At 43.6% G+C, this 25,264-nt stretch overlaps 1 long non-coding RNA gene across 1 annotated transcript in view; it reads left to right on the forward strand.

Annotated features, from left to right (window-relative positions):
- The first annotated feature begins 4,230 nt into the window (after nucleotides 1-4,230).
- Nucleotides 4,231-25,264, forward strand: part of LOC146813135 (uncharacterized) — a 210,602-nt gene continuing 189,568 nt past the window's right edge. The window contains exon 1 of the long non-coding RNA XR_014966959.1: nucleotides 4,231-4,358. This is a non-coding gene — a long non-coding RNA (uncharacterized LOC146813135). The remainder of the gene's footprint in view (nucleotides 4,359-25,264) is intronic.

Raw genomic sequence — 25,264 nt, forward strand, 5'->3', positions numbered from 1 at the left:
GGGATTGTTCCACTTCTTATACTGGAGTTCAGAATCTGGATGTCTGGGTGGATTATAAACTTTGCAATGACTCACTGATTCATGTTGTTGTGACGTCAAGTTTTCAAAACATAGATTTCAGCAGCAAGCAATACTCAAACCTTCCTTTCTTCACTGATTAATGACAACTTATGATTCGATATCTGCAATGTACAATTAAGACAATGCATTTTATCTAGAGCTGCACAAGGGGGAATTTCATAGAATTCACTAAGTCTAGAACGTGGCGATATAGGCCCTCGTTTGCACGATTTTGGCGTAGGGCAGTGCAGCAAGTCACCTTGCTGTGCCGCCCTACGCCAAAGTGGAAGGGCAGGAATGCACCGTATTTACGCAATACGGTGCATCCATGTCCTTTCTCCCTGTGCTGGTGCAGTTTTGATAGCTTAGCGCCAACGTAGGCACCCTTGCACAGTGGTGCAAGTGTGCCTGCATTGCATGCAGGATTTTTTTTGTGCATAAAGGGGCACCGTCCTGCCTAAGAGGCGTTGGACACAAAGAAAGAGGAAAGAACAAGGAGAAATAAAGATATTTCTACGCGTTACCCCTCACCTTGGGACTTGTAAAGATATGGCTTTTCCCCAGGTTGCAACATTTTGTAAAACTGGGGCACTCACTTCAACACCCCTGGAATGCCTCACAAGAATGGAGTCAGGCAACGCAGCATTTGTGCTGGGTTGCCTTACTCAGGATTTAGGAGGCCACACATGGTGACTTTGCTTGGCTTCATAAATCTCATTCAGAGCCCTGTGTCACACATGTACCACTTTATGTGGTGCAAAAGTGAAGCAAGGCTCTCATAAATAACCGTCATAGTTCTTTTGAAACACTTCCAACCCAGCCCAAGTGTCATCTAAATTTATATCTCTCAATTGGGTGTCTGTGCTTAGATGGGACAGTTTATCTCCTTTAATTAAAAGTAGCAGCTAATTAAGCAGCCACAGTGTAAATGTTCTCTGATGTTTACTTGGCTGCTGGTTAAATTGTATAAACTATTTACTATTTGGCCAGCATCCTTAAACATTTCCAAGAAGCTTCACTAGTTACCCAGTCGCTGACCAAATAATAGAGATTCCACACTTTTTGGCAGGCAGACATGAAAATAGTAGAAAAGCTAAACTTTTTACTTGGCTGCTGGCTAAATGGGAGAGAATCTGCACTGTTTGGTTAGCAGCCATGCAAACAACAAGTAAACATCATTATTTACCTGTCCAATAGCTAAATAGCAGAGATTTTGTACTTGGCCAGTAGTCAAGCAAATATAAAAATGGCACTCATCAGTGAGAAGAGTTTCCATGCACATAGCAAATAAACTTAAGTATTCATGAGGATGCTGGTTAAATATATTATTTTACCATTAGCCTTGCAATTAACAAAGACATTTCAATATTTACCAGGTAGCTAGCTAAAAAGCAGAAATGATTTGCTGTATTGCTGGTGGCCTTATAAATAATTTGAAAACAAAAGATCCATTAGTCACCTGGTGGCCGGTTAGTTAGGAGACAGAATACACACCTGTCTAGTAGCATTGCAAATAGCAGAGGAAATTCACTATTTTCCCGACTGCTCCAAACAGCCTAAAATTAGGTTTATTATGCAGATTTCAAAAGGTAGAATTGCGAAATAGGACTTAACTTCATCATGGAGAACAAGTATTACAGTCCCAATATTAAAAAGGGGGATACATCAAAACCTCAAGATTATCGTCCCATTTCCCTTCTGGACGCCAAAGTTTTGGGCCGTGTTCTACTGAATAGGCTACAAGACTGGGCGAGGGAAAATAACATCCTGATGCCAACTCAGTATGGATTCCTGAAGGACAGAGGTATGATTGATTAATGTCTGAACCTAAGCTTGACCATTGCTAAGTACACCACAGCAAAGGAAGGGCAGATATATACATAGCCTTCATAGACCTATCAGCGGCTTTTGACTGTGTGGGATCTGCAAAACTGTGGGCAATTATGACCGAGATGGGCACAGATTCCAGGTTGATCACCTTCATACAGCAAATGTTCTCACAGGCAGTGGTGTCTGTCCGCTATGGAAGGGAGGGGAATGTACAAGATCTTTTTAGATTATGAGGGGAGTCAGACAAGACTGTGTTCTTGCCCCATTTTTATTTTCCCTTTCTACAAATGGGGTAGAAGCAACCTTATAAGGATGTACGGCTGATGTACCCTCTTTTCCCCCAGTCACACTACCAATCCTGGCCTATGCGGACAACACCATCCTAAAAGCAAGTACAGGCGGAGCACTTCAATGCCTAGTAGACACCTACGTGAGTTTCATGTCATCCCTGGATCTAAAAGCAAATGAGTCAACAACTTTCAACTCAGTGTCAGGATCACCACCCTAAAAAGATAGCATCTTTCCATATTGGGACATGAAAATTATCAGTTGTGGAGACCTTTTCCTATCTAGGAGTTGCTTTTGACAAACCTGGTTACACATGGTGCTCACCGGGGCACAAACAATGGAGCGTACTCAGTTTCTAGCTTGAGAAACTGAGCTCAAAGCCCAAAGCAACCATAAAAAAGATCTATAGTGCAAAAACGATCTCAACCACAATGTATGGGGCAGGGGTGTGGGGTGTAGTGCCAACAGATTCCCTCCAGAGGGTAGTGAATGGTTACTTCAAGAGGATCACATCGCTTCCTCCCTCAGTCTTAAACTATGTCACTCAATTAGAGCTGGACTTACTCTATGTGTTTGACATAGTGAGACTAGCCCTGATCATGCTGTGGCAGGCAATATAGAGCAGACACACAGTGGATCTCAATCAGGCTATTATACAAAATTGTCTTTCACTGGACAAGGCACATACAATTTCCTGGCTAGAATATGATAAATTGACTTTGTACCAGAATTGTATGTAAATCCTAGATCTTGTTCCAGATTCCTTAAAAAGACACTAAAGGCTTTATTTTTTAGCAAAGTCAGCCCATGAAATGAAGGAATCCCAATATATCTGAAAATGACTGTAAAACTTTATTATTTGATTCCATCTTTAGCAGAGGGTGAATACATGTACTTGGAAGCGGTAAGGAACCCATTGATCCTGGGCTTCCCTGCGAAAAATTATTCCTTTAGTGGTCTGACAGCATGCCCATGTGATAATCTATCTGTGCAAACTGACCTCTACCTTTTTTAATTTTGTCACTTCTATAAGGAACAGAGAGCCAGGTACATTTTACCTCTTTTAAGGCAGGATAATTTCAACCAATGTCATATTGCTATGTTTTTCCTGAAGAAGCTTCAAGATCCTTATGTAGGATTCTGCATAGCATCATTCCGTTGGGCCTGCAAGCGGAGGATGCATCTCCTATAATTGGAAAGCTATATTAAACTCTGAGCTCCAACCTTATTTGAGCTTCAGAAAATATTTTGAAATCCACACAAATTAGGCCTGATACGACATATGATTTGTATAATACATGTACAATTTTAAATGGGTTTTTAAGACTCAGAAAGGATGTTTTTTTATTCAAAACCACTTTTTAGATATTTAATAATTAGTTTGGTTATTGGGTACGTGTAGCACCTTATCTGATCCATTATTGCGTTTATTGCACAAAGCATAGAGACTGAATTGCGAATCCATGTACAGTTCAAAACCGTAATACTCCACTGTGTCAGGGTTGTAAATTGTACCTTGCTATTTAATCGCTAGCTCTCACTATGCTTTATTGTATTAAGAAAGATGATATTATCTAAACATGTACACTTTTAGGATTTATTGTTTATATTAGATCGAATAAGTTTATTGACTGACTAACTGAACTCAATTGACATCAATATCTTTATAGAAGCTAGGGTTCTGATGTATGAATTTTTCATTCACAAAGAGTTTTGGTAATAGAATAGGATTTTTCATTTAGCAGAGAGTCTCACTCCTAAATAGTTCAAGAAAGAGCTCCGAACAGCAAAAGCAGCCAATTACTGAGCGGAATTATCCGCTACTCCATGTCCTATGGTGTCGGTGAGAGAGGTTTCAGCTCACACGTCCAGCACGTCCGGCGGCCCGTTCGCCATCTTGCCCAGCATTTGAAAAGCCGCAAATACTGCAAATACGGTGAAGGAAAAAAATACCTTCATGTTGGAGGCAGTTACAGCGCTGCTGAAACTCTGTAGAGCCTGGTGGGCGGTAACTCGCACAGGTGTAGCCGGTTTGTCACGAAGCAAGCAGCAGCAGAACATCGATTGCGCCCGTTCGGAGAACTTGCTGAGACACGCGATGGCTCCTAAAACCACCCGTAAGCAACGCGGACAAGGGGCTGTAACAGACTGTGAGGCACCAACTACCCATATTGATCAAGGTGAGAGAGCTTTAAACTGTACCATTACTAAGAAGAATGCAAAGGGGACTCCAGCTAGAGTGAAACAGACGATAACTGCCTTATTTACTGCCTCAGAGCAAAAACAAAAGGGACAGGCTTCAAAGGCTTCAAAAGCTCGGCAAGAATCTCACCGGGAAGATTTAATGGTAGAGCCGCAGCAGAGTGTTAAAGTTTCCGACACATTAATACAAAGTACTCATAGTGACTATGTGAATCCAGAAGAACAGTATAATACTGTAGAGAAAGAAGGATCTACGTTAAATTCAGCTGACGTTAATATAATGGAGAAAACTTCCCCCTCGGTGCCTGCTAACACAATATCGGTAGCGGCTGCAGAGGCTGAATCTGTGGATTTCTTCTCAGTCTCAGAAAATTCAGCCTCTTCGTGTGAGGATTTAGTGACACAATATTCTAAACAGTTTAGTTTAGAGGGGGCAGAGAGCGATTATGATGAGAATGAGCCAGCTGATTTTATGGAAGAAGAGAGTCCTGTAACCGTCAGGAGCTTGAGTGATGTGCACGCGTCAGATGGCGCGGAAGATGTGTCAGATAAGATTACGCTAACTACGATATATCAGACTATTCTCAGCCATATGGATAAAACCGCATTAGAGAGCCATAAAATTCAAAATTCATGCCAGAAATTAGAAGGCTCTATTCGGAAGTTAGCTAAGGCACAGGCAGATTTTGGGGAAAGATTTACAGAGGTGGAAACTAGAATTTCCAATATTGAGGACAAGCTGGTTAAGCAGAAAGTGATAACAGAAACTCTAAGTGCCAACAAGGAGGATTTATTATGGAAAATGGCTGATTTTGAAAACCGCGCTCGTCGCAACAATTTACGATTAATGCAGATTCCTGAAGGGAAAGAAGGCCAAGATCCGCGCAAATATATAGTGGAACTTTTTCAACTGGCTTTTCCGACTTTGAACAAATGGGACTGGGAGCATGAAATTGATCGAGCTCATAGGTTTCCCTTTTATCTTCGACCCGATCAGAATCCAACTAAGACTAAACCAAGACCTTTCATTGTAGCTTTTAACAGCTTTCGCGCCAGAGAAGATGTATACATGAGCACACAACCCAATAGGAAATCTATGGCGGAGGGATTCTCTTTTTTTTTTGCCACACCTGATTACTCCAAATATACAATGGATAATCGTTGGCAATTGCGACAGCTGGTCCATTTATATCAAACAAAAGCCGCTCAAGCCTACATTATGAAACCAGCAAAACTCAAGGTGGTTTATAAGGAAAAAACTCGCTTTTTTACAAATGTTGAGGCAGCCAAAGAATATTTACATTCTTTGAAGGATTCTTAATTTTTTTTTTTTTTTTTTCTCTTAGATTTATGGAATCGAGAAATTTTTGTGTGTATTTTTGTGGAATCACTAGAGTTAGTAGCGCTAACTTAAAAGTATTACTGATTTATAACCTTCTGATTTATGCATTCTGATATGTAATTTGGATAATCTTTTTTTTTTCCTGTGGTGAAGGTAGGGGGGGTAATCAGCTCGGAACCATCGATAGGACCATAAGTCCTGAAGCCTCATTAAGGGGGGGTAGGTTGGGGTTGCCAATTGAGGGAGGGGTAGAGGGGGGGATCGGGGAGCGATGGAGAAGGTGGTGGGCACTAGGGGTAGTAAGGATTAAGAGGGGAAAAACCATGGTAATTTCTGATGGCGACTGTCAAGAGGAAACATATAGTGGCTGGAACATCAGTTTATGTAGCATAAAAAATTCATTACTTATTATGAGTAGTTATGATTTGAGCACTTTGCAATCAACTCTGTATGGCGCGAAATACTAAAATATGTTCATTTAATGTATCTGGGCTTAATCAATTTAATAAAAGAAGGAGAATTGCAGCCGAAATTCGTTTTATTCAACCTGAAATTCTTTGCTTGCAAGAAACCCATTTGGCATGGGATAATAGGAAACTTGTAGCTGACTTAGGATGTGTTTTAATTTCGGCCACTCAACAGACCAATAATACTAGAGGTGTAATGATTTCATCAAAACCAGGTTATTGTGAGGCAGTTCACGGTTTAACAGATAAATGGGGTAGATGGGCGATCTCAGAATTAAAAGTGGGAAATGGATTTTTTACTTTATGTTCAGTTTATGGATCTAACACTGATGAAGCTGAGGTTCTGGAAAACTTGAATACAGAACTTGCGAAATGGCGATCTCCCTTAATTATTTGTGGCGACCTTAATATCAATTTAAATAATGTGGAACTTACTGCTGGTTTAGAAAATTATAGAGGTCGTAAACCACGAGTTTTCAAAGCTTTATACGACTTGGTTACCGATCATGGACTGCTGGATATATGGAGCAAAAATCACCCGATGTCCCCAGGGTATACCCACTACTCTGCTCCACATAAGAAATTTGTCCTCTTGGACTATTTTTTTATGTCTACATCTATTTATAGCGGGACCAAGATTCAGATATTTCCAAGAGTTACTTCTGATCACTCTCCTATATTAATCGAGATTTTAATTTCAAAAGAGATATATAGAGTAAGAAATTTCTCATATGACAGAAAATTGTGTTTGGATGAACAATATAAAGCTTATATGAATAAGTGGATATTAGACTTCTTTAATATCAATATTGGGCCGGCTAATATTCTAAGTGTATGGGATACTTTCAAGGCCTGTTTCAGAGGGGAGACGATAAGCTATGGTCTGTATAATCAAAATAAACTACGATCTGACATGCGAGAACTATATAGTAAGTTAGGGATTTCGGAGGTGGAGTTGATTAATGAAATTGGGAAGGAGAATAATTTATCCAGTATACATGAGGCAGAAGCCAAAATCGCACAGTGTCGTATGAGCATAACCGGAATTTGGACCCAAGAGATTGCAAAAAAATATTTAGTTCATAAACGTCATATCTATGAATATGGAGAAACTATAGGTCGGTCTTTGGCTTTACGCCTAAAAATGAATTCCACTTCTCGTTCAATCCCTAAATTACAAGATCAGAAAGGGGTGATTCATGAGGAACCGGGGGAAATATTAAATATATTTCAACAATTTTATACTGATTTATATACTCATCAACCTAACTTGGTTGAAGATCACGATTGGGAAGAGGGGATGTTTAACAAGCTAAGCAATAGTGACTCGCAATTTTTGGAAACCCCCTTTTCTATGGAAGAATTAGAGGAAGCTGTCAAGTGTATACCTTCTGGAAAAGCGGCAGGCCCTGATTTTATTCCAGGAGAAGTGTATAAATGTTTTTTTAAATCATTAAAGACAGTTATGTTAGATATCTTTAGAATGGCGCAAAAAGGAACAGCTCCAAATACATGGAATGATGCCTTAATTGTGGTATTTAGTAAGAAAGGAAAACCACCTGGGTCGTATCGCCCAATATCATTACTTAATTGTGACAGTAAGATTTATTCGAAAATGATTGCAAATCGCATATCTAAGATTATAACCCCGCTTGTATCGATAAACCAACATGGTTTTATTCCGAAAAGAGGTACAGCTACTCATATAAATAGGGTCATCACTTTATTTGATATTGCAGAGGGGGAGAATAGGGATCTAGCGTTAGTATTACTTGACACTGAGAAAGCTTTTGACCGGGTGGAGTGGTCATATTTATGGGAAATTATGTCAAGGATGGGTTTTGGAAAAGCTATCTCAACTTCAATTCAAGTTCTATACAAAACACCAAATGCTAGAATAACTGTAATGGGTTTAAAATCTGAAAAGATCATTATAACAAGAGGGACACGGCAAGGATGTCCGTGTTCTCCTCTGCTTTTTGCGTTGTTTATAAATCCTTTCATCATTAGTCTTCAGAAATCGTCCCATATTAAACCATTTATAGTAAAGGAGCTAGCTTATTCAGTTTTTGCATATGCGGATGATATCGCAATAGTAACAACTCACCCAGGAGAGGCTATCACCGATATTGAACATTTAGCCAGAGATTTTGGTGGAAAGTCCGGGTATAAATTAAATTCTGAAAAAACTCAAATATTATGTACACAAAATATTCAGTTTAAGGATCCACGAGTTATTAATGTAGTTACATATTTAGGTATAAAAATTACACCCCAAATGCAAGAGATAGTAGATATTAACTGGCAGGAGACAATATCACACAGTAAGCAATCGCTGGCTAGATGGAGACGACTGCAAATATCAATAATTGGTAAAGGAAACATTATCAAGATGAAGGTTCTTGCTAAAATATTATATTTATTTCGGAGTATTCCATTGCAGTTTTCCCCTAAAAATATATCACAACTTTAGATTGTTTGTGGAGAATTTTTGTGGGCTCCAGGGAAAGTACGTCGAGCTATGAAATGGCTGACGCTACCTGAAGAAAGGGGTGGACGTGGGCTACCGGATTTTTTACTTTATTATTATTTATGCTTTTTACAAAGAATGAGATATATGTTGACTGGTGAACCTACGGAGGATGAAGCGGAAGCTCCTTCGATATTTTTTTTGTTATTGGGTGAGCAAGCAAAAGGATGCTTATTAAAAGAACTGGAGGGTAATTATTACAAGCATACTCGATTTAAGGTTCTGATTTCAGCTTATCAAGTTTGGAGAAGTGTTAGAAATTTAATAAATCTCGGCAAAATCACCTTTTATACTCCCTTCAGTGCGGATAAAATTCTCCCTTCCGTATTTTGGGATAATGTTGCTAAGAGTTGGATAAGAAAGGGTTTATTTAGAATTGGAGATTTATATAATGGAAGTGGTACATTTGCTACATTTACAGAATTAGCAGTTAAATATCAACTGCCTCAACATTCCTTTTTTAAATATCTCCAAGTTAGAAATTTCTGTTTAAAAAAAAAAAACAATTTGTGCCCCTGTCTAACAATTTAGTGGAGGGGATTCAGAGGAGATTAAGGATTGGATCACTTTATTTGATTTTGATGCAGTCCAGAGAGGATGATATGAAAAAATATAATACCTATTGGCAAAATCTGCTTGGAGTCCCGGAAGTGGATATTCAGGATACTTTATCCATTTCTAAAGAGATATGTTTAGCCGCAAACTTGAAAGCTCAAGTGTATAAAACAGTTTTTCGATTATATTATACTCCTAAACGGATGGCAAGTTGGGGTAGTAAATATGATGGGAAATGTTTTAGATGCGGGGATTCCGATGCTGATATGCTACATATATTTTTCCAATGTGATAAATTATCACCTTTCTTGACCAATATTGAAAAATTTAGGTCAGCAGTACTACATTATCCGTTTAGGATATCTTCGGTGTTGCTGTTATTGGGAGTGGAACCAAATTTAAATGGTTTCCCTGTCCTAAATGAGCATAAATATTTTATTTTTTTAGCTATGACTGTGGTCCGTTTATGTATTGCAACTGATTGGCTTTCCCCTGACACTCCGAAATATGAATTGTGGAGAAACACATTTTATAGTATCTATGAGTTAGAATGGAGTTTATATGCATTGAAGGGGGTTAGAAAAAAACGTATTGGATTATTAACTTGGGGTGTTTTGTCAGATTACCTTGCATCATGAAACATTGTATTGTATGGATTTGTTATTAATGTATTAATATGTCTCAAATCTAAATTGTCAGAGGTTGATTATAATATTTTGTATAATATCCAGGCACGTCATGTATATAAATTGTATTGTCGCCAGAATTACTGTGGAAATAAAGAAATACAAAAAAAAAAAAAAAGAATAGGATTTTTCAAACTAATCTGTGTGCTGTATGGTCGATTTACAAAATATTGAGTCACAGGGGGCTGCAGAACGATCTGATAATTAATAATCATCAGGCAAGTGCTAATTTGTAACCCTCTGCGATTGGCTGAAAGCACAGGGAGGATGTCTGCAAGGGACAGCACACCACCATCATAATGACTGTATTCCAAAATTATACATTTTTTATTCAAAGCAGCCCATGTTCCCTAAAGGAACCAAAGCCAGTTTAAACACATATGTTTTCGGTTTTAAAAAACTCCCAACAACCCCCTGCCATTTTAACCCTCCACTCCCCTTCCTGGGGCTGGCAACATGATTTCCAATGGATAAGGATCCCAAGGTGTCCTGTTCCCATTTGCAACACTCCAACTTGAGATTGTTTGGTTCTTAATGGTTTGCAGCAGTAACTGCAATCACAATCTATCAATAATTTATTTTCTGAATTGGAAAGGAAAAAGAGGAAGCCACTTTCATGACCCCTACTATTTGCCAGTCAGAAACAATTGCAAAAGTCTTTTACTAGGATAGTTGTTTTCAGTTCAGGGAAGACCTGGCTTGGCAGTCCGAGCTGGACTGCTCCCATGAGACACAAAGTCAAAACTGATTTGCATATAGCGGGGTCTGAACTGAGGTGGGGAAGTGAGTTAAAGAATGATGATGGATTGAAACCAGTTCTGTGACTGGGTGAGAGTGTCTGAAAAGTTTCAGCGCTCCGTCCATCATTTCCTTGTGCTTGCTTTGTTCGCCCTAAGTTGGCAACGTAGGCCCAGATGTGGGTCCCTTGCTCACTTTGCCACTGGATTCAAGCTAGCATGGCTTGTGAGGGGTAAGTGTCTGAAAAGTGTCAGCGCTCTGTCCATCATCTCCTTGTGTTTGAAAAAGTATTTTACTGGTAAAAAAATGTCCAACTCAAAAAAAGCGTTTTGCATATAATGATAAACATTTTTATCTTCACAAACTCTGTGATTTTAAGACATGAGGCCCTTAGTGCTGAAACTGGCTTAGATATAGGCCCTAATTTATAGGTCTAAAGATCCCAAATGTTTGAATGTTTCCAATATATTTTGGAAGACATGAAACTGATTGCAACTTGATGACACTATGGACCAAGACATAGCGATATGAGAGGCCCTTGTTGAGTTTTCTGCCCTATTCTGAACTCTAGTCCCCTAGGTTCTGGTCTGCATGACACTCATAGCCCTGTTTCCCACCTTCCTGGTCATAATCCTTTTAGTTTTCCTAGTCCTCTTGTTCCGGTATTCTGGAGCTCTTGGTGCTGACCCCTTCCACTAGTCATATTGGTCTTCTGGTTTCCTGTTGTTACTTGTCCTTGTCCATCTGACCATGGGCCCCTCCATGATGGTCCTGTCAGTAATTGTCCTCCGGATTTTGGTTTTCTTCATCGCTGCTGCACTGGTCCTCCTAGTTTTCATGGTGCTGGTCACCCTGATTAATATGGTCCTTGCCACCATGGTTTAGGATCCCACTGAGTCTGACCTTCATGGACCTTCTAATCCTGGTTCCTCTGGGCTTAGCCTCCCTGGTCCTTTATATCCCCCCTGGTAATTCTAATCTAGGGGCTCCAGGTCCTGCTTGCCCTGGTAATTTCTGGTTGTGGTCTTCCTAGTCCTGGTCAATTTGCTTCTGCCCCCTGGATCTCTGTGGTCTTGGCCCCCCTGTGTCTGGTCCTTTTTTCCAAAAGTCTCCAATTACTGGCACTCTTTTGGTCTACCTACCTGGGTCTGCTACTCCTAGCTGTGGTTTTCCTCATCCCTCTAGTCCGATTAGTGCACTCTGGACCTCCTAGTTCTCAACCTTGTTATGGTCCACGGCCTTCTGTTACTCCTACCCCTGGTGCTTCTATTGCTTTGGGCCCTTATAACGTGAGTAAAGATCCACCTGCTCTCCCTGATCCTTCTCACCCTTGTCCCTGTACTGTTTTTTCTTATCCTGTTCCTCATTGTCCTCATTGTCTAGTTGCTCCCGGTACCCTCTGTCATTGGTAACCATGGTCCTCGTAGATTACATCTCACTGGTCCATGCTCTTCTTGTCCTGGTTCTGGTGGCTCTGGTCATCCTAGCCCTCTGAGTGATCCACCTCCTGACCCTTATTCTCCTACCCCTGGCCCCTTCCACAATGGCTTTAGTTAGTAACAGCCTCCAAGCCTTTCACTTAAATTAAAAAAAAATGTGGCCTTCTAGATTTCATTTGGTGAGACAGCACTGTCAGGGATAGAAATGTGGGCTCAGTAGAGAAAAGTCCTTGCCCACTGAAAACATTGCCTAGCATGCTTAAAATCAGAACTACAATTCCAAGATACATTGTAGTGGTGACTAATATGGCACTGTGGCTGAAGGAGCCATTCAAGACATGGGACCAATAAGCATCTATGCCTGAAACCCACCCTGATGGATAAATAGTATAAAAAGTGTGTTTTGTTCACAACATCAGAGTAAACTCTGTGTGTGATGACTGTCTGATGAATGACTTACTTGTCTCCTGCTTTCACTTTCTCATTCCACAAAATCCCCATTACTATGCCTCACTCTATTTACCCCCTGCAAGTGTCCCCGTGCACTGAGTTTCCAAGCACCAATTGTCTACTGTACATGTTACTTACTCTGAGGCTAAACTCTGTGTGTGATGACTGTCTGATGAATGACTTACTTGTCTCCTGCTTTCACTTTCTCATTCCACAAAATCCCCATTACTATGCCTCACTCTATTTACCCCCTGCAAGTGTCCCCGTGCACTGAGTTTCCAAGCACCAATTGTCTACTGTACATGTTACTTACTCTGAGGCCAGATGCAACCTATCTATCTGCAGTCCCTTTTTCCTGCGGCTTGTCGACTGCTGCTGTGTTGCTAGGTTTAAAATATTAAAGGAAACACAACCCCCCCTTGAAAAAAAGCCAAAGGCTAGCACAAGGACTTCCATAAGAAACCCAAATAGAGCCTTGCCCTAAAAAATATTCAAAAGGATGATTGTGAACATTAAAAAAACAATGTATTCTTATGAGTGAATAAAACATTTATGTAACATGCTTCAAAACTGTATTCATTATTCCATGCAGACAAGTTTCCAGTATTCACTCTTAAACTGCACTGCAAAGTGTGTGCTATATCCCGGAACTCCTATAACAGATGTTTGTTTCCTGCATTTCTCACTTATATATTAAAATAGCAGAAACTATTGCACATTTGTATATGCACTTACTTTCAAATGCTTGATACATGTTGCATCCCCTTTGCAAGATGGCCACCCGGCTACCATTGCCCAGAGTGCCTTTTTTCTCCAAGACCAGCTAAATAAAGACCTCCATCACACTGTTTCCCCAGCTAGCTGGCTTACCAGCACAGGTTATGTAGTATTTTGCCAGCTGCTCGGAAAATCACAGAGATTATGTATGTAGGAGAGTAGGATCTGCTTCACATGGGTACCCCCACTTTTTGCTGGTGTTTCACTGTTTTTCGACCTTAGTCTGGCTGTGGCCCTGCTAATCAGGATCCCAGCCTAGCTGCTGATGATCTCTCAGGGCTTAGTAGACCTAAAGGGGTAGGCAGAGTGGGTGGGGCAGTAGTGGAGGGTGGATCTGGGGCTGGAACTCCCCCTGGCCCAAACTCTGCTGCTGACCAGACTGACGACAATGATCAGGATCTGGTGACCACAGCTCAACTGGATGAGGATGATGAGGATTAGCCCAATGCTCCCCTATTTGTCCCTCCAGGAAGAGTTGAAAGTAGGGTTAGAAGGAATAGATCTCTCTCAAGGGAGTCTGTTCAGTCTATCTCATCTGTAGGGACCTCTTATTCTTCTCACAGAGGAGAGGAGAGAGAGACTGCTGAAGTATGAGCAAGATAAGTTCAACCTCAGAAAGCAGCAGATGGCCCTAGACAGGGAAGCCCTAGAGCTCTACAGAGCTAGCAAAAAGGAGGGACTAGAGTCCTTGGTGGCAGCAATTTCACTAGAGATAGGGAGAGGTCTTATGACCATAGAAACCTAAGTAAGTCTGTCCCTCCCTCCCAGAGTGGGGATGACATCCACAAATGGATAACTGCCTTGGAGAGGGCCTGTAAAGTGCAGAAGGTCCCCCAGGGGCAGTGGGCAGCAATCATATGGATCTCCTTTGCAGGCAAAGGTAGAGATAAGCTCCTCACTGTAAGAGAAGAGGATGCGGATGATTACCAGGTCTTGAAAAGTGCACTGATAGAAGGGTTTGGCCTAACCACTGAACAATACAGGCTAATGTTCAGGGATACCCAAAAAGCACAAAATCAAGACTGGGTGGACTTTGTTGACTGTGCTGTTAAGGCTCTGGAAGGTTGGGTATTGGGCAGTAAAGTGTGTGACTTCATAGGATTGTACAATCTGATAATGAGGGAGCAGATTCTTAATAACTGTCAAAATCAGCTGTTGCACCAGCACCTGGCAGACTCTGATCTGACCTCTCCCCAAGAATTGGGAAAGAAGGCACACAAATGGGTCAAAACCAGGGTGAGGCAGAAGGTACAGAACCAAGGTGGTGATCCAAAGAAGCAAGATTCTAAGAACTCTGACAAGGGTGGGGACAAAGGTAAAGACCAGAAGTCTTCAAAAGGGCCCCAAAAATCTTCTTCAGGTGGGGATTCACAGGCTAACAAAGGGAAAGGCCAAAAGAAACCATGGTGCAAAGTCTGTAAGCAAAAGACACAATGGACCAGTGATTGCACCAAGTCCAAAGAGAATACTCCAGCCCCCACCAATGCCCCCATGGCACCTGCTCCCCCTAGTGCAGTTACAATTGGTGGTAGGAATACACAAGCCAAGGGTATAGTAGGGTTGACATTGGGTACTGAGTTGGGCTCTGGCCTAGTCAGAGAAACCACTCAGGCTGTTCTTGTCTGTGTTGGGGCGTGGATATGACCCCCTCTGTGAGTCCCAGTAACTTGGGCAAGTACAGGCAACAGCCTTTAATCAATGGAGTACAGGCTTTGGCATTCAGGGACACAGGAGCAAGTGTCACTATGGTGACAAAAGATCTTGTGGAACCTGGGCAGATTATACTTGGTGAAATGTACCAAGTGACCAATGCTAGCTATGTCAGGACAGACCATTCTCTGGCAGTTGTTAACTTCTCCTGGAGAGGGGTAACTGGCCTTAAGAAGGTTGTGGTGAGTGCAGACCTACCAATGTAATGCTTGCTTGGCAATGGTCTAGAGACTTCAGCTTGGGCAGAAGTAGAGCTCAGGCCTCATGCAGAAATGCTGGGCATCCCTGTATATGTGTTTGCTGTGACCAGGTCACAGGCCAAAATGTCTGAAACTGAACAGGCCTTGGATTCTGGAAGAATGGACCAAGTACCCTCCAAGAGGAGGGGCAGAAGGGTTAAGGAGGAGCCTTCCCCCCTGACTCACAAGGAGGATCAGTCTCTTGAGGGAGATGATCACAGTCCTAAAGTAGGAACTGTCCCAGAGGAGCTTGGGCCTGATCAGGTTGAGTTCTTGGAGATAGGGGGCCCTTCCAGGGTAGATCTGAGCCAGGAGCAGCAGACCTGCCCCTCTCTTGAACCACTCAGGCAGCAAGCTGCTGCTGAGGCTGCTGGGAGTGCTAGCAGTACCCATAAGGTATTTTGGGATGATGGACTCCTGTACTCAGAGTGTTGAGACCCCAAGCCTGGTGCCACCAGGAGGTTGGTTATACCTCTGAAGTTCAGGGGCTTCCTATTGACCCTAGCCCATGATATCCCTTTAGCAGGTCACCTGGGCCAGAACAAGACTTGGGACAGACTTGTCCCTCACTTTCACTGGCCCCACATGTCTGAAGACACAAAGGAGTTTTGTCGTTCCTGTGTAACCTGCCAAGCTAGTGGCAAAGAAGGTGGCACTACCAAGGCCCCCCTGATGCCACTACCTGTGGTGGGGGTACCCTTTGAAAGGGTAGGGGAATGCTAAAGATCAGACCGGTGGGGACGCGCTGCGAGGGGGCTCGCAGTCTATCTGATCTTCTTGCCTCTCCTTGCTTCACCGACTTCACTGGGCATTCGGGCACGGCTGGGCTCCTGACGCTGTGGTCTCCCCCGACGGCGAGCAGCTGACATCGCTCGGCCGCGGAGCGGGGTCGAGACTACAGCTCCCAGCCTGCCCTGGGAGATCGCCGCCCACTTCCTGCTTGGCGCGAACGGAGGCGCTTAAAAACAGACAGATCCCTCCGCGTCGCGGATGCGCGCGGACGGCGCCGGGCGGAGCCCGGGGACGACGAGGGACGGGACGGGCAACCCCCCTTGGCCTCAGCGCTTGCATCGGAGAATAGACCCAGGTATTGCACTACCTGTTTGCGCAGGGAAGTTGGACAGGGTACTGAATCCCTTTGAAAAACAGCAGTTTTACCCTTGACCTCAGGGGAATTATGTCTACTCATCCCAACACTCGCTCTGCTGGGAATAAATCAAACAAAAAACCCACCCCTAAACCAACTCGGGGGGAAACTACAAAGGAGGGCGCCCTTGCAAGTGGGAAGAAACCAACTGCAATCGACTTAATGCTAAAGAAAGTGACTGGCGAAATTGAACGCATGGAAAGGAGTTTATCCTCCTCGCCTAACCTTAACGCCATCATTCAAACACCCTCTAGAGATGTCTTAATAGTAGATAGCCCAAATACTCAGGGTAGTGTATCCCAAACAACCAATGATATAGAGGTCGTCCCCTGTGCACAAACCGCAGGCTTAGAAACCTCTGAGCTTAATGACATGACCATTAGGAAAAAAAGGAAGCGATTGGGGAGAAATAAGGGACATCAGAGACAGTGGAAAGAACTACCAAGAGACAATTCTCTATCATGTACCCAAGAGCACACAATAGCAGCAAATGACTCTCAAGTAGAATCCGCACCACCAGGGTGGATTGACACGGTAGTTTTGGATTTGAAAATACAGCTAGAATCTTTCATCACGACACAATTAAAGCCTATCATAAGTAAGGTGGATAAAATATTGTGTGAGCTCACCAAACTATCTAAAGCCCTAGAGCACACACTTACTAAAACTCCACTTGCTCCACCCCAATCAACTGAGGTAACCACAAATGATAAGGCAGACTCAAAGAGAGCACAAAATAACAATTGTGTTAGTCACTCCCACCAAGAAATAGTCCAGGTTCATGAGGCCCCCAAAATTGCCCAAAACCCCAAAGGGGGTACTAACGATAACTCCAGAGGAAGACACAATCAAGGTGTAAGTAATACACAAAGAGAGAAACCGATCCCTCAACCTTTAATGCAATGGAGACCGGACGATCGTACCCAGAGGGAAGGGAATCATAATAACTGTTATACAGACCCTGATCCCTTTTATAACAACAACGCTCCACACATAGATCTCCCCCCCAAGGAGTGTCCTTTTGTAGTTATTTTTGCAGGGGTCCCGGAAATTAGGCCTAATGAGAGAGAAACCCATTATCAACTGCTCACCAAAATTTCCAAGTGGCTGAATATCCATAGACCCTTAAGCATGGGGGAGAGAGGAGAGATAGCAAGTGTAAGAAGGGCAAGTTGGATTGGGGGAAGGAATAAAGACATTAGAGGTGATTGCATAGTTGCACACTTCACGGACACTAGTCTGGTTGAGTACATTCTGAAGAACTCCAATAGGAACCAAACAAGTACCATTTGTGCACTCCCACTCGGGTATTTTTACCCTAGATCCAGGAATAATAATTATGGGGGTGACGAGGGAGGGTGGACGCGGGTTAGAGCGCAGCGCCCACATAGACCGAGACTAGCAAGCCGCCCTGAACAGCCCTATCCCCCCAGAGATCGCGCACAATGGACAAATAGATTTGCCCCATTTCAATCCTTAGAAGATATTGATTGACTCACACCCACAGAAATCACTAGTGTAGTAAGCCTGGCTACCAGTGGTTGCTCTGGCCTAGACTCATGGGGCACATGTGGGACTGAGGAAAGTACCCAATCTGGGAGATTGGACTTACCTCGGAGGCAGAGGGGAATCAATTCACCCAATATCGATCTACCTATAGCTGGGGAGGACAGTTTAACTTTGACTCCCACAACAAAAGGCAAGGACAAGATGGAGGGTTTGACCATCCTTTCTTGGAATATTGCAGGGTTGGAAGTCAAATTTAAAAGTAAGGAATGGGTAGAATTTATAAAATCCTTCCATGTCATAGCACTCCAAGAAACTTGGGCAAAGGATTCAGGCCCATGTCAATTGGAGGGCTACAAGTGTTTTTTTAGACCCGCACAAGGAACAAACTCGGGTAGGGCAAAAGGAGGCCTAGTAGTTTATGTGGACTTAGACCTGAAAGGTACCTGGTCTTACCCAGATTGTTCCTCAGACAACATACAAACAGTTAGACTTCTCCACAAGGGGGAGAGTCTACTGTTAGTAAACTTTTATAACTCCGGCCCAGTGGAAGGGAAATTCCCAATATTAGCGGAGCTGGAAGGTAGACTAAATGAGGAACTAGAGCAAAGGACGAAGGGGCCAGAACCAACTGTTCTGTTAATGGGTGATTTTAATTGTCATTTATGCCCCAAATTACTCCCTCCAACCCCTGACTGGTCAGCTTGCCCATTAGAAAAGGGCCCCCACTTTTCTCATTGCAAAGAGGGAACAACTTTGATGAAGTTATTAGAAGACTTTGCCCTCAGTCATGTCATGGACTTAGCTACTCTCAATGTAGGCGAATCCCTAACTCCAACATTTAAGGGCAGAGGGGGGGGGTCTATAATAGATTACATAACGATCTCAGCTAGCGCAAGAGATCAGATCTTAAATACCTGGACAGAGTGGAGCCCCTTCAGTGATCATAATCCCATTATAATAGAACTCAAAGGGAATGATTTAACTAAAAAAGACCCAGGGTTGATTCATCAATCTGAAATTCAACCAGTAGACCAAGGAAGACGCTTAAGGTGGTCAGTGATCAACCCCCAGGAATTTTATGTCAAATTAGTGGATGAAGGGAAAGCCCACATAGAGACCTGTTTAGAACACACCTCCGAGGACAAAGGAGTAGTAGAGGCGTTTGAGAACTTGACTAAAATAATCGAGAGACTCCTAACAACCAAGAAGCCTGCAATGCAGTCATCTACGCCAAGATGGTTTGATTCTACCTGTTCCAAAGCGCTAAGAGATCTAAAATTGAGCCTGAAAAAAACCCCAAGGGACAAGGTAGAAATCGCTCGCTGCAGAAAAAACTACAAAAATCAATTAAAGATCAGGAAAGGGACCCTTCAAAAAGAAGTATGGGCAGACCTAAGGGAGGCTGGTGAGAACAAAGACTATGCCCAGTTCTGGAAAATTATAAATAGACCTTGCTTCCACGACTCAAACTCTCCAGTCATCAGCTCTAACATCTTACCAGAACACTGGATTGCTCATTTCAAATCCCTGTATAATCAACAGGAGATGGACACTGGTGATGGAATATGGAGGGGACCAAGGGCAGATAAATTTGAACTATCTTTGGACGAAGTTCGCAAAGCAATTTTAGGTCTAACACGCAACAAAGCCCCGGGCCCGGACGGGACCCCCCCGGATCTTTTTCTTAGCAACACTGAGCTATGGGTCTCAATGGTAACAAGAGTTTTGAATGCAGCAATCAAAACGGGTCTGCCGAGATCATGGTCCACTGCGGTGATTGTCCCTATTTACAAAAAAGGCTGTAGGGACAGCCCGCAGTGTTATCGACCAATCTCGCTCATTGACGTCTCTGCCAAGGTACTAGGAAGGGCACTCCTCAATCGACTAATAGATTGGACTGACACCAATAACACCCTGGTGGACACCCAGTATGGGTTCAGAACAGGCAGGTCAACCACCGACCAATGCCTTAACCTATACCTGATCACTGCTAAGTATACCAAGACGTCTGAAGGTACCATGTATATGGGGTTTATGGACTTAGCAGCAGCTTTTGACAATGTCAACAGAGCCAAACTCTGGATACTTATGTCTAACTTAGGCATTGACCCGGATCTCATTAACATCTTAAGGGAGCTACATTGGAACACCACTGCCAAGGTCCGCTACAGTGCGGGGGGGGTGAGCACTGATCCCTTCCCGTGCTCGGGTGGGGTGAGGCAGGGGTGTATCCTGGCGCCATTCTTGTTCTCCCTCTACATAAATGGCCTGGAGAATGACCTCGTTGCACTGGGAACTGACTGCCCTAAGGTGGGCACGCGTCATCTGCCAGTACTTTTGTACGCCGATGACGCGGTGCTCCTAGCCCGAACAGCTGTTGGTCTGCAACTTTTAATCAAGGGTTTCGCGGATTTCATGAGGAATTTGGATCTCTCCGTCAACATGAAAAAATCATTCATTATGATAGCGGGGAAGAAACCACGAAAGAAATTTGTATTCAAACTGGGGGATCAGGTCCTGGACACTGTTAAAACATTCCCATACCTGGGCCTTTTATTTGACGATAAGTTAAGCTTTGTCCCGCTGATTGAGGAGAGGGCAAGGAGACTAGTGTCAGCTAATGGGGCTATACTGAGCTTTGCACGTCGAATGGGTCGTTGGTCACCAGAACAGGTGATGACTTTGTATAGATCAGTTAGTATTTCCAAGACCATCTACGGAGCAGAAGTGTGGGGCTGCAGAGAGGCACAACTAATTCAAAGTGAGGAAGACAAATTTTTAAAAAAACTGTTAAAACTTCCGCCGAGCATCACTGCAGCAATTACTCATGAAGAGCTGGGAATCACATATATTGCTGACATTATCAGACTGAGACCTATACTGGCCTGGCTCAAAATTTGGACAAATCCAAATGCAGGACTATCCAGACAGATCATCCAGGATTGCTTGTCGAAAGAGAAATGCCTTCAAATCCCATGGCTGAAATATGTTAAAGACACTCTGGGGGATATTGATGAACAAATGCTATTCCTGGACCCCTCCAGGGTGGACATATACTCCAGACACTACGTTCAAAGCTTATTGTTGGACAAATTTAATGGCAGGTGGAAGGAGTTGGATTTAGCTAAATCCTCGGCAGTTGCCCACTCCCTTGTCTCTAATCAAGCTGGCATGGAACCATACCTCTTTTTATTGTACAGTCAGCACAAGAGGTTTTTAATGACTCGTTTTAGGCTCAATTTGTTGCATCATATTTTAGCTTATCCATCAGGTTTCACTCAAACAATTGAGCAGAAGGGTGCCTGCGGCTGCGACAATAGGTCTCCGCAGGACACCCTTCATTTTGTATTATTGTGTCCTTTTTATAAAACACCCCGCCAAAGATTTTTAGTGGATGTCTTAAAGGACTCAAATATTATCCATGCTAAACCTGCCTTATTGTTCTTGCAAAGAGCCGCTGAAACGCGAACCTTATTCGCTGTTATAAGTTTCCTCAAAATTGCTTTTAAATTGAGAAACACAAGGGAATGATGAAGAGTGGGTTAGGGAGGTACGGGAAATATTATTATAATACGGGGTCTTGTATCACTGTTGCTCACAGGTTTTTATCTTTTACAAAAACCTAACTTTTTTATTGGATAACTTTTTCTCTGTCTACTTTTTAACAATTGTTACGTTGCTCAGAATGTTCTTTTTGTGATTACATATTATGATTATTATGTATTTTCATGATGGTTTATAACCTTCGAAACAAATAAATGAATGAATGAATGAATGGGTAGGGATTTGCATTGTTGGTCCCATAGATCCCCAAACAGCATCTGGGCACAGGATTATCTTGGTAGTAGTGGATCATGCTACCAGGGACCCTGAAGCGATTCCCTTAGAACCACTACAGCACCTGTGGTAACAAGGGCCATGTTGGGAGTTTTCTCAAGAGTGGGTTTTCCTAAGGAGGTGGTATCAGACAGAGATACCAACTTCATGTCTGGTTACTTAAGGGCAATGTGGAAGGAGTGTGGTGTGACTTACAAGTTCACCACTCCCTATCACCCACAATGCAATGGTTTAGCTGAAAGGTTCAACAAAACCTTAAAGGGCATGATTAAAGGATTCCCAGAGAAGCTTAGGTGAAGATGGGACATTCTCTTGCCCTGCCTTTTGTTTGCATACAGGGAGGTGCCACAAAAGGGGGTTGGCTACCGCCCCTTTGAACTTTTGTTTGGTCACCCTGTCAGGGGTCCATTGTGTTTGGTGAAGGAAGGATGGAAGTTACCTCTCAAGCCCCCAAAGCAAGACATAGTGGACTATGTACTTGGACTCCGCTCCAGGATGGCTGAGTACATGAAAAAGGCAACTAAAAACCTTGAGGCTAGCCAGGAACTGCAAAAAGCCTGGCATGACCAAAAGGCTGTACTGACTGTTTACCAGACAGGACAGAAAGTGTGGGTGTTGGAGCCTGTGGCCCCAGCAGCTCTCCAAGACAAGTGGAGTGGGCCCCACACTATTGTTGAACAGAAGGGAGAGGTTACTTATTTTGTTAGACCTAGGAACTCCCAGGGGTCCCCACAGGGTTCTCCATGTCAACAGACTAAAGCCATATGTAGACAGGGCTGACATGACTACTGATAAGGGACAGGAGGAAGAGAGTGAGTGACCCACTCCCTGACCTCCTTTCACAGAACCCTGATGATGGGTCAGTGGAGGGTGTGGCCTTGGCAGGCAGCCTCACTGCCCAGCAACAAACTGATTGCAGACAGGTGTTCAATCAGTTCAGAAACATGTTTTCTCTGACTCCAAGTCAGACTACCTGGTGCACTCATGAAGTGGACACTGGGGACAGTCTGCCTATTACGAATAAGATTTATAGGCAACCTGACCATGTCAGGGACTGTATCAGGACAGAAGTCCAGAAAATGTTGGATTTGGGAGTCATTGAAGTCTCAGATAGCCCTTGGGCTAGTCCAGTGGTCCTTGTGCTAAAATCTCACACCAGTGGTGGGAATAGAGAGATGAGGTTTTGAGTGGACTACAGGGGTCTCAATGCAGTCACTAGGACTGATTGGCATCCAATTCCCAGGGCAGATGAGCTTATAGATACTTTGGCCTCAGCCAAGTACATTAGCACATTTGACTTGACAGCTGGCTACTGGCAGATCAGACTAGCTGATGATGCAAAGCCAAAAACTGCATTTTCGACCCCCAGTGGGCACTACCAATTCGTGGTGATGCCCTTTGGTTTGAAGAATGCACCTGCCACTTTCCAAAGGTTAGTGAATACAGTTCTCACAGGTCTGGAAGCCTACAGTGCAGCTTATCTAGATGATATTTCTGTCTTTAGCTCCACCTGGGAGATCACCTGGTCCACCTAAGGAATGTTTTGGAGGCCCTGCAAAAGGCAGGCCTCACTATTAAGGCCACCAAGTGCCAGATAGGGCAGAGTCAGGTTGTATACCTGGGCCACCTTGTAGGTTGAGGCCAGGTTCAACCACTGCAGAGCAAAATCCAGACCATCGTGGACTGGGTTGCTCCAACCACCCAGACTCAGGTGAGAGCCTTCTTAGGCCTAACTGGGTCCTATAGGAGAATTTTCAAAGGGTATGGATCAATAGTGACACCCCTGAATGACTTAACTTCTAAGAAAATGCCCAAAAAGTTTCAGTGGACAGCTAGCTGTAAAAAGTCATTTGATGACCTGAAGCAGGCCATGTGCACTGCTCCCATTCTACAGAGTCCTGATTACTCCAAGAAGTTCATTGTCCAAGCAGATGCTTCTGAATTGGGGGTAGGGTCTGTACTGTCACAATTGAATGATGAAGGTCAGGATCAGCCAGTAGCTTTCATAAGCAGAAGGCTGACCCCTAGAGAGAAACGGTGGTCAGCCATTGAGAGGGAGGCCCTTGCTGTGGTTGGGCTCTGAAGAAGTTGAGGCCATAATTGTTTGGTACTCACTTCCTAGTTCAGACAGACCATAAGCCCCTCTTATGGCTAAATGAAGGGTGAAAACCCCAAACTGCTTAGGTGGTCCATTTCCCTACAGGGGATGGACTTTACAGTGGAACATAGATCTGGGAGTAACCATGCAGATGGACTCTCTAGGTATTTCCACTTAGAACACGAAGACTCAACTGGTCAAGGTTATTTTACTGTCCCTGCGTTTGGGGGGGGGGGGGGTGTAGGAGAGTAGGATCTGCTTCACATGGGTGACCCCACTTTTTGCTGGTGTTTCACTGTTTTTTTGACCTTAGTCTGGCTGTGGCCCTGCTAATCAGGACCCCAGCCTAGCTGCTTCCTCTCTAAAATGGTTTCCATCTACATTAGGTACATTTCTAATTGGATTCTGGAGTGCCTTATAAGCCTCTTGTATATGGTATGCTATGTACCGAGGGCACAGGTACCTCAGATTCTTACCAGGGGCTTAAGCATTGATAATGCCACCCCTGGGAAGCACTCCAAAATGACACCACCGGTCTGTTACTGCAGCCTGGGTAAGGTGGTGCTTGCACCCCTTACTGTGGTACAGGCTACCTATATCACTACCATTGCACACACATATAAAACCTATACGTCACTCCTATGGCAGGCCTTAACAATCCTGAAGGCAGAGTGCTTGGTTTTTATGTGAAAGGGTGCCCCTGCATGAGCAGAGCCCCTCTGCAGCATTCGGAGTACCTCCTCTGAAGCTGTTTGTGGTGCAGCCTGACCATATACTCTTAAGTGCATTATAACCTCGCGGTAAATGCTATCTTTGGACTGGCTGCACGGAAATATGTTGTGTTTGGTGTCAAACACTTTGGATCACTACCCCCCCCACCAGTTCTGGCAGTGGGGGTAGCATTCCTCCCTTCTAGAGGGAGAGACATGTTCACACTGGACTACCCGGTAAAGACTTTCTAAAGCCCTGGCATCACAAAATGGATGCCACTGCCACAGACACTGGTCTGGCCTCCTGCTGCTGACTGAAACTAGGGCTGTGGAGGCCTGGACAATAGGTTTCCTGTCCCATGGAGGTGTAACCACCTCCCCAGACAGGCAGATGTGTATTGGGGCTGAGCGGGAGCACTCTCTGGTGCTTTGAAGTCCTGCACTGGGGGCACACTTGGTGTCCCTGTGCATAGTCCAGTTCAAACCGGTTGCCCCTTCTCTGGTGCGAAACTGGACAAAGGAAATGGCTGTAACCACCTCTCTTTCCAAACCCTCCCATAGGTGTGTCCCTAGAGTATGTCCAACCCCCAAACTTTGCATAAGTATGGAACCCAGTCCTTGAGACTTTAGATTACCCTGGATGAGACTCT

Source organism: Triturus cristatus, chromosome 7 (assembly GCF_964204655.1).
Source record: "Triturus cristatus chromosome 7, aTriCri1.1, whole genome shotgun sequence".
Classification (NCBI taxonomy): Eukaryota; Metazoa; Chordata; class Amphibia; order Caudata; family Salamandridae; genus Triturus; species Triturus cristatus.